Consider the following 13,666-nt stretch of genomic DNA (forward strand, 5'->3'; position numbering starts at 1 on the left):
AGGAACAAGGCCGCTGCGCGGAGAAACAAGTTGAGCGCGGTACTACCAGGGACGTGGTGGGGATCGAACTCGGAACCTCTCGCTTATGAAGCGAGCGCTCTACCACTACACCACTACCACAATAAATATATATATATATATATATATATATATATATATATATATATATATATATATATATATATATATATATATATATATATATATATATATATAATTCTATAGATTGTTGCATTTGGGAGTACGGAAGGAAAAAAATGATTCTTATGCCAACAAATACGTCACTTTTAATTACTTTTGACTTTCGTCCAACATTTACGTGTTGTCAGAAAGTAAAAACCATTAATTTAATTACAAATTATTTATTTTTTTAAAAAACCGCAAAAATGCAAATTTAATTGACCAGAATGTTTTTAAAAACAATTAAAAATTCTTAGTATTTTTAATAATATAAACAATGTTTTTATTTTTATTTTTTTTAATAAAATGTTTTTATTTTTATTCTTTTTCTGTAAATCATGCACGGAGTGCTGCTACATCGACTATCTTATAGCCTGACTTGCAAGGGAGTGCTGCTACATCGACTGAGGGTTTGGTTGGGGCAGGCAGTCTATCAAGTAATAAAAATAAAAATTCCGGTCTTGCATTTTAATTTTTACTTTTTGTCAACAAAATATGGAAACCAGTTAGGGGTTATATATATATATACATACATATATATATAACCCTATAGATATATATACAGTCAACTCTCGATATCTCGAATACTTGATATTTCGAACTTTTGAGTATCTTGAACTTTTTTGCAGTCCCATGGACATAATGTACTCATTAAGGCTATAATCCTCTCAATATCTCAAAACTAAATATCTCAAACTTTTTGGTATCTTGAACAATACTTTTGATTCACTGGCAGATTTTTCTTGTTATCTGGAACTTTTCAAAAAAAAATTTCAAGTAATGTATTAATAAAATTTAATTTTTTTAAAATTCCAACTTTCGAAAAATATAGAATATTGCTATGAAATTTTTTAAAATTCAATTTTTAAATTGGATTTTTTTTATGAATTGAATTTCTGAGAAGTATTCCTTTAAAAGATGTTTTGCTTTTGTCAAAAGTGATAAAATGCTCGTTAAACAAAAACTTACAAAAGAATCTATAATAGAAAAATGCAAGACATTAAAAGACCACAATATCAATCTGGGTTAAAAATAAAACAAATTATTAACTTTGCTAGAAAAAAATGGCACAAAATATAAACAATTTAGATTTTGTGATGATGCTAATTTAGTTTATAATACATTTTTTGAAATATATGATGCGTATTTTCTGAGAAATACAGTAACTAGAAAAAATAAAAGTATAATGTCACCATAAGGCCAGGTGAATAAAAAAAAGCAATTGGTTTTATTCCGCATTTTTGGAATAATTACTCAGCTTTACGTGAATAAAAATTTGAGCAAAATCACTCAAATTTTTATTCACGTAAAGTGGTAATTTCGAAAATGTAGACAAGGCCATATTTATTGGTTTGTTGTAAAAAGAAGTTAATAAGTACTATTTGATGGTGTTATACTGAAAGAAAAAGCACTAAAATTGGCAGAAGCATTAGGTGAGTTGGATTTTAAAGCATTTGATTGTTAGTTTCATAATTAGAAAGAAATATCAGTTAAATTTTATCAAATCTTGTTCAATTTGAATATAAACAGATAAATGTGTATGTGTTTATTATTTACTTTATTTAATTTTTCAAACATGTAATTAAAATTCAATTTTTCTGTTCCTATTTTTAGGAACAGCATCAGCTTTAAAATAATTTCAGGTGAAAGTGCCAGCGTGACAAATGATATGAATGACTTCATGGAATGTAGCAGCCATATCATTCGAATTATAAACTCGAAAATATTTTCAATGGTGATGAGTTCAGACTATTTTAGCAGTGTCTACCAAACAAAATGTACCATTTATTACAAGAAAAATGTTTCATATGGAAAAAATAGTAAAGTCAGACTAAAACGCAAGGCAGCAGGGATTGCAATGGGAAAACTATGTTTGTTATTGAAAAATCTAAAAACCCACAATGTTTTAAGCACATTAAAAACTTCCTTGCACATATAAAAATCAGGTAAAAGCTGGATGATCAGAGATCTTTTTACAGAATGGGTAAAGAAGCTTGACTCATCTTTTCGTGCTCATGACAGGGAAGTAGCACTTCTGGTGGATAACTGTTCTGCCCATGGATCAAGGTGTATTACAAAGTCTTAAAGCTCACAATTGTCACTAAATTGTGCATCTGTGTATCAAGGTTGTCAATAATAACAAACCCCTGCCAAAGACTTCTATCCTTCAAAGAAAACTGTTATCAACATGTAAAAAGCTGGTATCAGAAAAACAAATAAGAGTATTGAAGAAGCTGATGAATCTTTTAAATCTTTGAATACCTTTCAGGGATATCTTACATTGGTTTAGATTGCGATGTAGTAACCACCAGTTCACATGATACTGATCCTAAAATCATCACTCAGATTTTAGACCCTAATTTTGAAAACAATGATAATAAAGTTAAAGACCCGCCACATTCATCTGATATTTAATTAGAAAATTCTTTTGAAACGCTTCAAAATGCTTCACTATACAGCTCAAAATACAGAAATGAAATACAATCCCTAGCACTAAAACTTGATGATTTAATGAAGATGAAAAAATGGAAAATTTAAAGCAATATCAGATAACAGATTTTTTCCAAATGTTGTAGTTTTTGTTGCTTATGATTTTCATCAGAAAAATAACTTGTTTTTAAATGAAAGTCGGGCAATTTTACTTTTCAACCCCTTTTTTAATATCTCGAACTCCCAATATCTCAATTTTTTTTCTCAGTCCCCTTTGTTCAAGATATTGAGAGTTGACTGTATTTACACTAACATTCATAATTATTCGAATAATCATCATAAATATTACACTATTGTCAATAATTATTCAAATGGTCAAATTTTTTAATATAAGATATCAAAGTTTTACTTACTATTGGGACAAAAACTAAAAACAAAATCTACCTAAATTATATGTTTTCTTCCTATTTGTTAAGTTTACATAAAAATTAATATAAAGTCCAGTTAGATTAGTTTATAATTTACTTACCTATAAATCACCATTACAGGAACAAACCCAGACCTGTTTTAGTACCGCTAAAGTGGTATGGGCGCCAAAAAAAAAAGCGTCTAAAAATTATTTTTATTTTTTAACTTTTCTTATGGTTTTTTTTATTAATTACGGTTTCAGAGATATTGATACTTAGCCCCAATCTCTTTTTTGATTTTTTTTTTTCAGGGCCATTTCCTTTTTATGCTAATTACATAACACAATTATCTTTAACTTATGAAATACTTGCTAATAGTGTTAAAAATTTGTACCTAACAATTTTTTAGAGAGAAGAACTCAAAAATGATACCTAAAACACTAAAAAATTAAAGCTTCTTTACGAAAATTCAATTTCAAAATGGTGTAACACTTTTTATAAGTTTTTTGATGCCCCATACAAAAAAAAGTATATCTTGAGATGCCTAAAAATTATGATTCTGAAATTTTTTGACATGGTTCTATATATAACAAACTCCTTATTACAAAAAAACTGCAGAGGTTTTCTTTTTTGAATCTGATTTATTTGTATTGAAAGTTTTATAAAAAAATTGAACTTAAGTTCTCTCAAAATGCATGCTGTGAATAGTCACTCAAGAGTTGCTCTTGGTTAAAAGAAACCATTATATGTACAAAAAACAGTAAAGTTAGATATTGCAAGGACTTTAAACAAAGATCCTGATCAGTTAAGCCAAGAAGATTTGTCAGACTTCAAGATTTCCTCAATAAATTTTCTAAGAAAGTTAAATGTAAAGCAAATAATACTTATAGCAAAAATTAAAGAAAAAATGTCAACTTTCAAATGAAATCAGAAAATTTAATTACTACTGGTTCCAATACCTTGGTACAATACAAATGAATAGAAAAAGAACTTAGTGTTACTAATTATATATTGCAGATGTCACACAAACTGCCGCTGAATAATAGTGTTTTATCTCTCCTAAAAAAAAAAAAGGAAAGGAAATATCTCATTTGTACTTATGAGCATTTACTATATGCTAACTTTAAAATCAGTTATCCTGATATAAAGACTTGTTTTTCTCACTTTTGCTCAAATCGACCAAAATGGTGCATTACAGTGTGAGCATCTGGTTAATGATTAGTGCAGTTGAATTATCGAAAGGTTATTATGAACTTATTGATTTATTTGTAGTAGGGCTAACAAGAATTGCATGTTACATTGTTGCCCTTTGTGTCCAGAAGATTCTTTATGAAGACATTATCTTGAAAATAAATTCTACTCTCAAGAAGATATTGATGAAGATCATGGTTATTGTATAGATTACAAACAATGGAAGACAACAGACTGATCCGAGCTAGTAAGTCTAACAGAAATCAAGTAGCTTAATTAATACTTTAATAAATAACTTACAAAAACTTTCTGTTTACTCTTACATTGTAAAGCATTCATACATTGCTGATTTTTAAAAGAAATTAATAAATGAGTTAAGTAGTATTGAGGTCATTGTCCTTTGTGATTTTTCAGAAAACTATGAGTTTATTGTACAAGACAAGGTACAAATTTTTCACTGGAACAAAATTCAAGCAACATTGCATCCTACAGTAGTTTATTATAAAGTAAATAATGTCCTTAAATGTGATTTAATATGTTTTATTTTAGATGATTTACTGTATGATGTAGATATAGTATATCATGCCATGATAATATCAATGGAACATATTAAAAGCAATATTTCTCATCAAATAGAAACTGTATATTACTTTTCAGATGGGTGTACTGGGTGTACAAAATTGCGAACACTTCATAAATATATGCCACCATGAGCAAGAATTTGCTATGAAATGTACATGGTTTTTCTTTGCAACAAGTCATGGTAAATCACCCTTTGATGGTTTTGGTGGGACTGTTAAAAAACTAACTTCAATTGCTAGCCTTCATTGAGCAACAACAAATCATACTTACAGCATCTGAAATGTTTTTTTGTTTTTTTTACCAAATTAAAATCATATGAATTAGTTTTTGATATGTATCTAAGAAGTTAAACATGATAACTCAAATTGAAATTTTTTTCAAAGATTTTCAACAAAAACGATACCAAGCACTGGCAACTATCACAATTTCATTCCAACAAATAACACAAAAAGAACTAAAGTTGTTTCTGAACAAAAAAAGTATTCATTTGTTTTTAATTTTCAAACTGATGAGATTATTAAAGATTGCTTGCCTAATATAAGCATTGAAATATTTGCATGTTTGATTTATAATAACAACCCATAGATTGACTAGTGGTGTATATTGATGTTTATATTAAAGACTTTCAAGTTAGATTCATGCATCCATTTTACCTTTCAAAGTCATACTGTCGCCCTTCTAGAGACGGTGTGTGCTGGGTTCCATCAACAAACTTAATAAATAATATTCCAACAACTGTCACAGGAAGACAATACAAAATCAGTGAAATTGATCATCAAAGCATTAAAGAAAGCTGGATAAACTTTACCTTTAAACCAGAGAACTAATTTTTAAAGAAACTGTTAATTCTTATTGCCTTATTTTAATTTTTTTTATTACAATTTAATTATTTCCATGGTTTATTTTGGAATTTCAATATTTTTAGGGTTTAGAAATATAAAACTTTAAATGCAAATAAATCTGATTTTTAAAAAGATTACTCTTGCAGTTTTTTTGTTTTATAGCATTTGTTATAAAAAAAATTGATAATCATGTCTTTCAAGTATCTCAAGATAAACATATTTTGTCCGAGGTGTCAAAAAAAATACAAAAGACTTTACATTATTTAGAAACTAAATTTTCATATAAAAGCTTTAACTTTTTAGTGTTTTAGCCATCATTTTTGAGTTCCTCTCCCTAAAATAATTTCATAAATAGAAAATCCTTCATTAAACATAAAGGTTGTATAAAGTGAAGACCTTTAATGTGAAATACAAACAAGTTTATATATTAGAACTGTACCTGAGATTCTAAAATCTTATTAAAATAATGCAAAAAATAAATGTATATAACCTTTTTTTCATTATTAAATATCAATTTTTCCTAATTTTTTTATAAAACTTTCAATGCAAATAAATCAGATTCAAAAAAGAAAACCCCTGCAGTTTTTTTGTAATAAGGAGTTTGTTATATATAGAACCATGTCAAAAAATTTCAGAATCATAATTTTTAGGCATCTCAAGATATACTTTTTTTTGTATGGGGCATCAAAAAACTTATAAAAAGTGTTACACCATTTTGAAATTGAATTTTTATAAAGAAGCTTAATTTTTTAGTGTTTTAGGTATCATTTTTGAGTTCTTCTCTCTAAAAAATTGTTAGGTACAAATTTTTAACACTATTAGCAAGTATTTCATAAGTTAAAGATAATTGTGTTATGTAATTAGCATAAAAAGGAAATGGCGCTGAAAAAAATAATCAAAAAAGAGATTAGGGCTAAGTATCAATATCTCTGAAACCGTAAGGAGTCAGGCACTAAAATTTGGAGTAAAGTTTTCTTTCATTAATATGAGCTTGTATCCGGAAAATCATTAAAATCTGAAATAGCATGGTGTCGAAAACTTTTTTCTTTGGGGTTGATTTGGCATGGAATGTCCCAGTAGTATATAAATAATTTTCAGCTTATTTTAGCTAACACATTTTTTCTTCAGGTCAATAGAATAAATTTTTAAAAATACCTTTTTTATGTAATTATGCGACATTTTCACGTAATTATGTGACTTAACTGTCCTTTGGTTACTAGTTTAAAAAAAATAGATGTCATTTCAAAACTTAATTTTAAAAACTTGTTGCAAAATTTTATAACAGCGGAATGTCTGAAAAATTTGCTTTTTTGAAAGATTTTTAAAATATCCAGAACGATTTTAAAATATCCATTCTGAGTATAGTTAACCTTGCTTTTTGGAAATTAAGAGTAAAGTGCTTTTGATAATAAATAAACAAAAGTAAAAAATTTCAGTCTTAATAACTATCACGCTAATTTAAATTTTGAATGAATGAACTTTTGATCTTTAGCTTGCTATTTTAGTTTACTCAAAAACAGAAGGTAAACTTTTTCAGAACGTTTTGTTTCTTTTTCAAATTTTTTTTTGCTTTTAACATTTTAATTCTTTTTAACTTTTAAAATAATAACAATAATGATTACAATGAATAAAAGTTTTATTAAGATCTGTTTAAAATAAAACATAGTAAATGTAAGTTATTTATTAAAAGTAATTTTTTAAACTATACTTAATATATTTAATATTTTTTTAAAATATAATATGTTTTTTAATAAAAAATATATAACATTTTCTAAATTATGTTTACCATAATAATCTCTTCTTCAACTATCTTTAAGAGTAAATATGTTTATTAAATGTTTATATTTTTTATTCGAATAGTCCACCAGTAAATTCATGTATTCAAAAAAATGCCGTTAAACCACTTCTTTATCTTAGGATAAAAATAAAAAAGATAAACACAAATGATTAAAATGATGATTAAAAAAATGATGAATAAAAATCATTGTCGTGGCACCAGTTTTAACTAGAGGAGGAGGAAAGGGAATGGGAAACTCAAAAATATCAGAACCCCTCCCTCCCCCCAAAACATTGCTGGAAAAAAAGTGGTATCCCAAAATAAACTCTGGGTTCTTCACTTCATTAGCGTCAATAATCGCAATAAATATTCTACCATTCTACTTAACGACTTATCTAATTTGTAGAAGTTTTTTCTCCCACCTTTTGCATCATTAGGCATCAATTTTTGACATAGGATAGAGATCTGGTGGTTAAGGAGGCTAAATCATTCTATTCAATATTTGATCATTCTTGAACTCAGAAAAATAAGTTGTTCTAACAATGTTCTAAAGAATATGTTTTGGATTTAAGCTTTGAGTTATTTTATTCTAAAAAAAAAAAATGGCTCTCCATTAATCTAACTTTCCAAAGGTATAACATGACCTTCTAAAAGTGTCTAAGTAAACTACTTTTTTCATTACTGCTTCTATTTTTACAATGTCACCTGTGGCATTCCAACCAAAACAGCCCTAGACCTTAACACTACATCCACCGTTTTTACAGTCAATAATATATATATATATATATATATATATTTATATATATATATATATATATATATATATATATATATATATATATATATATATATATATATATATATATATATATATATATATATATATATATATATATATATATATATATATATATATGAAGACCTCAGTGGAAAAACCGGCGTTGTCACATTTAAAAAGTATTGAGAAACTATTTATTGATCATTAATAAAAGTCTTTATTTAAAGCAAATGAAACTAAGCAATTTAAAAAAATTTATATTATAATTATTTTATTTAAAATTTATTCAAAACAAAACATTTTGTAATTTTTTATACAAAAATTTTTTTTCTTTGCTTTAAATAAAGACATTTATTAATGATCAACAAATACTTTCTCAATACTTTTTAAATGTGACAACGTCGGTTTTTCCACTGAGGTCTTCATATATATATATATATATATATATATATATATATATATATATATATATATATATATATATATATATATATATATATATATATATATATATATATATATATATATATATATATATATATATATATATATATATATATATATATGTATATATGTATATATATATATATATATATATATATATATATATATATATATATATATATATATATATATATATATATATATATATATATATATATATATATATATATATATATATATATATATATATAGGCCTCAGCGGGAGTAAATGAGTGGAAGAGCAGAGAAAAGCTCTTCTTAAACGAACGTGGCAAGCCATGCTAGCTGCTTCTCTAAACAGCTTCTTACAAGAGCTTTTGGTTTTGCACAAGCTACCTGTTTATTCATTAGAAAAAAATTTTAATTAAATATAAAATATATTTTTTAACTTGTTACAAGTATATGTTTGTAACATTAATGGTAGAAAATATACATAACAAACTTCACTCATTGTGCAATGGAAAAATTCTTTAGAGGAGCCTTGTCGAGAGGAGCCTATCCATTTATTTATTAATGTTAATAAATAAATGGATAGCTTGTGTTTCCACACTAGCTATCCATTTATTTATTAACATTACTTATTTGATAAAAAACTTGACATAAAGCTATAAAAGCATTGGAGTTTATTATGCAACTAATTTTTTTTTTTATAAACGAATTTGTGTTTTTCTTTTTAGTTACAATTATATTTATACTTTTGAGAGAAAAAATTATTTTTTTGCGAGAGCTATAAATTGCTCCTGTAAACCATTTAAGGGGAGCGTGGACGAGAGCGAAAGCTAAAGCCTTTTGCATCTGAGTTTATAATTAGTCTTTTATTGCATGCGGTATTCATTTTACCCTATGTTGAATTAATTCAAGAAGATTTACATCTTTTTAGAGGTGAGGATTCCATGTTTGCACTGCAAACTCAAAGTGTGGATGTACGTAGCAAGTATATAATTTCTTCCAGAGATTAAAACCACGACTGACAGAAGCGTTTCAATAGACCAATTATTTTACAAGCTTTACATGCTTGTGCTGAAGATTTAAGATTGTATGATATTATAACACCAAGATCTTGTTCGTAGGCAGTTTTTGCAAGATGAAGTCTCATATTAGTATTGTAATCAATGAGAGTTTAACATAAAATTGTTTTTACAAACATGCATAACTTTACATTTATCTATATTAAGACACATTAGCCATGTATTAGTCCAGTTAATAACATTGTCTAAATCAGATTGGAGCATACTTATACTGTTTTTGATGTCTTCTAAGTTTATCTTTGCAAGTAATTTATTTTTTGCTTTATATATATATATATATATATATATATATATATATATATATATATATATATATATATATATATATATATATATATATATATACATATATATATATATATATATATATATATATATATATATATATATATATATATATATATATATATATATATATATATATATATATGTATATATATATGTATATATATGTATATATATATGTATATATATGTATATATATATATATATATATATATATCTATATATATATATATATATATATATATATATATATATATATATATATATATATATATATATATATATCTATATATATGTATGTATATATATATATAATATATATGTATATATATACATATATATATATCGATCGAAAGTCGTGAGACTTTCGATCAAAATATTTCCTGTTCTAAAATTATTTAAGACATTTCGATTGATAATTAGATCGAAATTTTTTTCGGTTCTAAATACAATTATGACATTTGATCGAAAATTCGATTGAAATTATTTCGGTTCTAATTTTTTTCATTAATATTTTTGGTTGTGTAATAAATTTCTCATATTCAGTTCTAAATTGAAATTTACGATTCAGTTGAATCATAGGACGCCGCTCTGAGTCACCCCACATTTTAAAGCTATCTGACATTGAGTAAGACTGTAAGCTCTGTATTTTCCCAAAGAACTTTAATCTGACCCCTTTTACAGGGAAATGAATCTTTTTTTTACCCATTGCTACTAAAGTAAATAAATAAAACAATTAAACACTGAAGACTATTTTGATTTTGTACATAAAGCTGATGGTCTGGTTTCAGGACCTCAAATCAAGTCATTTCTGGTAGCCTAACTTCTTGCAAAATAACCCATGCCTAATTGCAAATAATTGAAAAAATTGAATATTCATAACTAAGAACATTACTAATGCATTTTTTAAATTTTCAAAGTACAAATCTAATATGCAGGCACTAAAATCTCACAGTAATGCCCCAGGTATGATATTAATCATAATACTTATTTACTATAATGCATTTTAATGACAAAAAGTACAAGTAAAGTTTAATTTAAAATTTTTTATCAATTATTGTAATAATTTGAACAGTACTGTAAGTTGATGTGTGTTGATATCTTTTGTATATGAAGTGATTCTATGTAACATAATATGTTTGTGATGGGTTATAATAATATGTGCTTATAGTTTGTAAGTGGTTATTATGTCATTTGCATGGTTTCAAACTGTTGTGACTTGGCTTAGTTTACAGCAAGTGATGAACTTGCTAGCCAAGTGATGTACTTTGCTATAATGTGACTTGGCTTCGTTGAGAGCAAGAATTATGTCCGTGCCAGTTATGTGGTGTACTGTCATGATAAAACACATAAATTAAATCTGTATGTAGTTAGTGTATTTATAAAATGTGTTGAAAGAACAGGGTTTGTACTGTTCATGGATAACCTGGAAAATTAGTTAATTTTAGCTAATGTCATGGAAAACCTGGAAAAGTCAGGGAATTTTTTCTTTCTTTAGGCAATTTTATATAAATATTTGGCTACGAACCCTGAAAGAATGTGTTTAAAAGAAATGTTGAAAATATATTTAGTTTTTTAATATCTATAATTTTTCAATATTTATTATTTTAAGTAAGTTTTATTGAAAAGATATATACTTCATTAACTATTTATATACCGTTACTTTTTGTAAATTTTGTTTAAAGATATATCTTCTTTTCTTTTTTGTTAACAAATTATGCTTTTGTTGATAAATAAGTTTTGTTAAAAAATAGACTTCCTTTTTAATAATAACTTTTTAATAATCCCATCTAAACATTTAAAAGTTTTTATTTTCCTTCATTAAATATGTTTAACTTAAATTTATTGCTTTTCCTTAGGTAAGTATAGAAAGTGTTATATAACATATATATTATAAAGGTAAGTATAGAAAGTGTTATAACATATATTTTATACTAACTCTCATCAAATTTTCAGGATTATTTTGTATAGAGAATATTTTCTTCATAATAATATTTAAATGTTTTATATATATACATAGATACACACTTTTAAATCTTTCTGCATTGTATTATTGACCTTTTTTCTTCAGAATATTAAATATATAAAAAAAATTAAAATAGTTCAAGAAGTTTCAATATTTTCAAGTTTCTTCACTTAAAGCAAATATATGATTGTTTATTGAGGTTTTCTATTATTAGTTTTGTATTTACTTATTTATACCGTCACCAAAAGGAAAGAGATGAGCTTAGGCTAGCTGAGATAAATTGTTGTCGAAATGAAAGAGATGAGCCTAGGTGAGTTGAGATAAATTGCCATAGAAATGAAAGATACCAGGCTAGGCAAGAACTCAGTAATTATAAATGCATCGCATAGCAAGAAATATTGTTCCTATAAAGAGTAACTACCTCTGAGAATTAAACTATATTTGTCAGTATTGTGGTGCAAAGAAGTTTTTGAATAAAACTCATTTTTGTGCCGCCATTCAGGAAAAGTTGTATTAGCTCCTTTTTCTCCACCATTTATGACTGATTTCATGACAAACAACCATGTTGATCTTTCTGTAAATCAAAATTTTTTTAAACACGTAAGGTGTTATAATTCCTCTTTGATAAAGTTGCTATTAGTCTTAAAAAGCCTTGGTTTTCATACAACCAATTCTATGTAGCATGTTCCAGAACCAAGTCAGTTTGATAATTTGATAAACATGCATAACAATGTATGTCATTGAATGAAAATTTCACAAATGTTGTATTTGTAAATGTTCTTAATTTATAGTTTTTGACAAGAACTTTTATGTGTCGTATGATGTGGTAATGTGTGTTTTTATTATGTGTTATATAAGGCTAGATGGGTTTATATTTTGTTAGCGCTTTTATGTAAGTGCTGTTTGTAGTTAAGATAACTCAATAACCCTTAAAAACTTTAACTAATTTTAAAATTTCATTTGAGCCATTATTTATGGATTATACTACCAATAACTCTAAAATTCTCTAACAAGTTAATTTCTTGGTCCCTTTTAGGTTTGAGTAATTTAAAATTAACTGTAATATGTTATGTTATTTGTTAATTCCTTTATGTTATTGTTGTGTTGTTTTTTGTTAATTGATGACTTGGTTTACTTTCATGCCAGTGTTTTTAGTTTAAAATGATTATAGGGTAGTTTCATTACTGAAACTGACTACATTTAATCATTCACTAAAAGCAAATGATTCAGTTTTCAAGTAAAAACAAAGTTTTATCTTATTGCGATCATTTATTTTCAGCCTTGCCTCTTTAAAAAGAGTTGTTAATCCAAACTTGCAATAATAAATCATGAAACTTTCACAAAAGAAAAACAGCCTTACAAAGTAAGTTTTTTATTTGTTATCTGTTTAGTCTTATTTTTGAGTTTTCAAATAAATAAATAGAGTACATAACAAACTAATGTGTATTCAATTAATAATTTTGTTCCATTTTTAGATCAAATTCCTTCTCTTATGACTGATTTTTGAAAGTTCCTACATAGCAGAATTTAAGAAATGTTCTGAATGTTGATTGTATTCAAAAAGTTAATATGAAGTTTGATTTCATAACATTTACTAAAAGCTATATAATAAGAAAACAATGTTTTAATTTAAATTGTTTTTATAAGTATTTTTGATACTTTTTCATGTTAAATATGATATTTTTTTTGTAATTTTTTTTAAAGTTTATATTTTTAT

At 25.6% G+C, this 13,666-nt stretch overlaps 1 protein-coding gene across 1 annotated transcript in view; it reads right to left on the reverse strand.

Annotated features, from left to right (window-relative positions):
- The window catches only part of LOC105844953 (uncharacterized), a 117,037-nt gene that overhangs the window by 64,000 nt on the left and 39,371 nt on the right, over positions 1-13,666 (reverse strand). The window lies entirely within an intron of this gene.

Source organism: Hydra vulgaris, chromosome 03 (assembly GCF_038396675.1).
Source record: "Hydra vulgaris chromosome 03, alternate assembly HydraT2T_AEP".
Lineage (NCBI taxonomy): Eukaryota > Metazoa > Cnidaria > Hydrozoa > Anthoathecata > Hydridae > Hydra > Hydra vulgaris.